The sequence below is a fragment of the Manduca sexta genome, unplaced genomic scaffold, assembly GCF_014839805.1.
Source record: "Manduca sexta isolate Smith_Timp_Sample1 unplaced genomic scaffold, JHU_Msex_v1.0 HiC_scaffold_52, whole genome shotgun sequence".
In the NCBI taxonomy this organism is placed as follows: Eukaryota; Metazoa; Arthropoda; class Insecta; order Lepidoptera; family Sphingidae; genus Manduca; species Manduca sexta.
Window position 1 is genome coordinate 97,777 of NW_023595319.1, and position 5,146 is coordinate 102,922.

General features: G+C 38.3%; 1 long non-coding RNA gene across 1 annotated transcript; it reads left to right on the plus strand.

The window, feature by feature from the left end:
• The first annotated feature begins 2,912 nt into the window (after window positions 1-2,912).
• LOC119193423 lies at window positions 2,913-4,882 on the plus strand. Its single transcript, XR_005113952.1, has 2 exons — window positions 2,913-3,554; window positions 3,681-4,882. It is a non-coding gene; the product is annotated as an uncharacterized LOC119193423 (long non-coding RNA).
• Window positions 4,883-5,146: the final 264 nt, after the last annotated feature.

Consider the following 5,146-nt stretch of genomic DNA (forward strand, 5'->3'; position numbering starts at 1 on the left):
AATTTCCCGACAAAATCAAATTAGTTTTTCCGTAGCTACGTAAAACAAAACACAAAATAATAATGCATATCACCAATGCACAAAGTACTGCTTAAAGCAAAATGCACCTAAGTCAGCACACCAAAACAACATTATGTTCTACAATATTTACTCTATCCATAGAGTGTGATACCCTAAAAGTATCTACTAACATGAGAACACATTTGGGTGGAGACAGTTCAGATTTTCCATCAAAGTTACTTTTAATAGGAGACAGGAAAGTACCTTTTTTGGAAATTTTCTTTTATCACGATTTAGGTGAAATAGTTAACCAGCATTGAAGATCTAATCTCCAAAGTCTACCCAGATGTAGTCCAAGGAGAAATCCAAGACTATCAGTGGATGTGTTAGAGGGCAATATTGGCGGCTAGAACAGTAGTGTTGACGAAATTAATGACATAATACTAAATAAACTTCCAGGAGATAGCGTAAACTACACTTCCATTGATAATTTAATGGAGCAAGAAGATGCAGTACATTACCCACACAAGAATCAATTCTCTAAATCTGAGTGGTCTTCCCCCACATTCCCTCAAATTAAAAACTGGTACTCTAATTATTTTGCTAAAAAACCTTAAACCACCAATTTTATGTAACGCAACCAGACTCCAAGTTAAATTTCCTCGCAACAATATTATCGTTGCCATAGTTTTGACTGATCATGATGACATGCTTCGGGAATTCCATGGTTTGGAACGCATTAGGTATATGTCCTCATAGACCGATACATGCAATGATACCGTTTAGCAAGTGTTTTTTTTTATAAATATATTTATAATACTTCACTAATATTTTTGTTGATTTTTTCTTAATATATTACTCCAGCCCTAAAGAATGTATTTTTTTCATGTAAATTACAAAAATCGCGCAAGCGTTAAGGCTGATAGTACTAGAGTAATTGTAGGAAAGCTAAAAGCTATTCATAAGATATCAGACTCAGAAGATAGCTGCAGTGAACACGAACCACTCTTTGATATCTATAAAAGAGAATATTTGCCACGGTTGTGGAGAAAATTTGGTATTTCAAAACGAAATTAATCGAAGATTACCTGCAATGTGTAATATACAAGATGTGGGTGCATGAACACTGCGCAGAATTCAATGACGTATTTAAAGTGTGGAAATAACAAGAAAACCCTCATGGAAGGAGGTAAACACGGAAAAAAGAAGAAATCTTTTAAATAATACCGTCTCACCTATACGGGAGAGATGGGCCTTTAATTTTTTTTCTTTTTTTATATGTGCCATTCAATATTACTGTGATTCTATTATTATTATATAATCTAATTTAACCGACTGTTTTATTCCCAATTGTTTATTTTCTATTCACCCATTAAAAACTATGGCCATAATTCCTAAACTCTTATATTCAAAAGTTACAAAATACAATGAAAATATATCTTGCAAATGGTGACTTTAATATGGCAGAAAAGAAAGGTTCAATCAAATGCTTTATAATAATTTCTGCATAAAATTAGAGGCTTTAATATTAGAAAAACTAAGTTTTAATTTATTTTCAGTAAAATAATTTTGTCAATTGAACATTGACAGGAGGTGTTAAGGGCAAAAAGGCTCGTAGCAAATGTCGTGACACCAAAATATTTATGCAAGTCACAGTAGCACATAGTGAAAGATCATTTTCTATATTAAAAACTATCTTTGATCAAAATTGTTGCAAAGTAAATTAGCAAATTTATCTTTCGTAAGTATTAAACATGAAATCAAAATTTAAGGCAGCGACATATACAATATGTAATGAAAAATGTATATAAATATAATATGTATGGTAAGTGGTAGTTAAATTTAAAAACTAGTTTTTACCGTAGTTTAACGCACCTACTAAGCATGCTGTGCCTACATGTAAAAGGTTACAAACATAGACCAACCGTTTTTTGCGAATAGTATTTAAGGCATATTATATTGTTTGTATTTAATTATGTAGACCATATAAAAAAAGAAACAAGTGCCTCAAAACCAAAAATACCGAACCTTCAAGTGATTAGGCGAGCTTGAATTTTTTTTAAATTTCTCTTGAAATTAAAAAAAAAATTGTGAAAAATTGTGACTTCAAATTGGTGACCCGGACGTGACCATATTCACGGATCATAAACCACTGCTATACGCTTTTGAGCAGCGTAGGGAAAAACTCCCATCCTCGCAGTTGAATAAATTATCTTTTATTAGTCAGTTCACCACTGACATCAAATATATTAAGGGAGAGGACAATGTCGTCGCTGACGCGATGTCGCGCGCCGACGCCATCGCTCTCGATCAAGACTGAAGACCTTGCTAAATCACAGGAGACTGATCAGGAGTTAGCTGAGCTTCTTCTCCACGACTCTAGCCTTCAGTTGACTAAAGTCTTCATTCCTGGCACGGACATCCTGGTCACCTGTGATGTGTCTACCGGTAAGCCTCGTCCCTATTTAACCCCTACTTTTCGCAGAGCAGCCTTCAACAAATTCCAAAACTTGGGTCACCCAGGCGCTCGTGCTACAACCCATCTCGTGACCGAACGTTTCGTCTGACCTTCTGCCAGAAAGGATTGATGCTTTTCAATATTGGCTACATGTTGTGTAATATTTTTATTGTTAATTTAATAAATATACAGTGCTGTTTTAAGTAAAATATAGCCCTACGAACAAACAATGGCCTGCATTGTTGTGGGATGTAAATCTCATTCTTCTCGTAAAGAAAATGAAACTGAATTCATCAACTTCCATCGGTGAGTAAACAAAAAACCTAATATATTAAAAAACTCTGTACATCAGTGCAAAAAGTTTTATTAATTATACTTTATTATGCTGTAGTCATATTATAATCTGCTGTTGGCCATTCGATAAAGTCATTTTTCATTTTTACCAATTTACGTAGTCGTGTTCAATGGTGGTGTACTGTATATTCTATAGATAACATAGATGTTAGTATATTGTAGTTTATAGCGGTTTGTATTATGAATAAAACACTGTACACATTACACATTTTATGTCGGTACGATACTGTAAGAAATGGAACGCAATTTGAATAGTTGTAATACTTGCCGCATGGCGGCGTCACTGCAGTTATGTCAAAAGAAAAACCCTTGTTGTTGTTAACCCATTTTTGTAATAACCATTCCTTCATCAAAATATCTAATATCAGTGCTTTATTTATGAAATCTTCTACATGGTAGCAGAGCGTGGTTCAAAAATAAAGTAATATCAAAGTTACGATAAGATATCGAAGTTTCTCCGTAATAAGCAATTGTACCGGTCATTTTGAAGGTTATAGTATATATATACTCTGTCAACGTTACTATTGTCTTTCTAAATAGTCTGTGGTTATAATGTGAATGATTAACGCCCTCGCAATTAGAACTACCAATGAGCATCATCATTGCAACGAATTGTCATTGCACTGACGTACGTCCGAATGGCGCCTGCATAAATAGGCGTGCAACGCGACTCGCAGCCTTTTAGAGCCATTATCTTTGGCCGTGGCACTACATATTCACATACCTCGTTGTTCCCGCTAGGGTGAGTGTGCCAATTTACTAACCGCTAATTATGTATTCTGGGCATCAGGGCTTGTGAGCTGTCACGAGTCGCTGGCGCGGAATGTAAGCCTAGCTTGCATTCCGACCTGGTGGAATCTGATTCCAGGTTCTTCTCCACGGTGTTTCTTCTTTACGGCGTGCCTTTTTCTTCCACGTGCTACCACGTGCGCTCCCGCTGCGCGCATACACGGTGCACTTCTACGGTGCGGATCACGGTGCCGTAGCAGACGGACGGGAGAGCTGCCTCCCGACCACGTCCAGCTGCGCACCACCATCGTCGGGTGTGCTGACCCCGACCGACTGCCAGCGAGCTGCCGCCGGAGCCGACCACGTGCACACTACCAACGTCGCGAGAGCTGACCCCGACCACGTGCACACCCTGCTCACCTACGTGGCCTTCCAACTGCCCGGCGAGCTGCCGCCGGAGCCAACCACGTGCAACATCTACGTGCCGTTCGCCTGGATCGGAGTTCCCCAGGCCAGTGACTCGTGTTGCATAACACCAGCAACCAGTACCGAGTGTAACGCGGAGGTGTAAAAATAAAGCTCGTACCACGTAATTACCCTGAGTTTTCAATTGTCTCCCTTCTATCTGCGGGCAGGTCCCCAACCGCCGCAATACGCTACACACGTGGCCGTTATGAATTCGCATATGTTCAATCTGGAAAAATTTAATGGTCGCGACAATTTTGACACCTGGAAGTTTAGTGCGAAAACCTACCTTGAACATGAGGGACTACGGAATTGTGTGGAACCCAAACCAGATCAAACTGTCGACCTGTCGAAAGACATTTTAGCTAAGTTCAAGCTGATTTTATTGATAAATTCCCAGAACTATGTACACATACAGGACTGCAAAACCGCGAAAGAGGTATGGTCTAACCTACATAAGGCATTCGATGATAATGGTCTCACCAGAAAAGGTGGTTTACTCAACGAATTAATAAACACATCAATTGAGTCTAGCAGTGGTATAGAGGACTATGTCAGTAGAATTATGAATGCTGCCCACAAATTGCGAAATATCAACTTTGATGTAAACGACGAATGGCTTGGCACATTGATGTTGGCCGGTCTGCCAGATCAGTACAAGCCTATGATTATGGGACTCGAAAACTCAGGAGCTAAAATCAGTGCAGACCTAATTAAAACCAAACTATTGCAAGAAATAGAAATTACCATTTGAATAGTGCGCTTTACTCACATACAAGAAAATTTAAACATAATTCACATAAGTCAAAACCCCCCTCAAGACAAACCAAAGGTCCCAGGTGTTACAATTGTAATGGTTATGGACATTATGCAAAATTTTGTCAAGATTCAAAGAAGAAAAGGGAACATTACAAACAAGAGAGTTCTAGTTTAGCCGCAGCTTTTTTAGTCAATAGTGATGAAAAGAGTAATCAATGGTACATTGATTCCGGTGCATCCATGCATATGTGTGGTAATAAAGAATGGATGTATAATATCCGTGAACCATCAGTCAAAACTATCACAGTGGCTAACAGGGAGCCATTGTCTGTAAAGGGTGTTGGTGTGATTGTTTTGCCTATGGATGAATATAATGCGCAA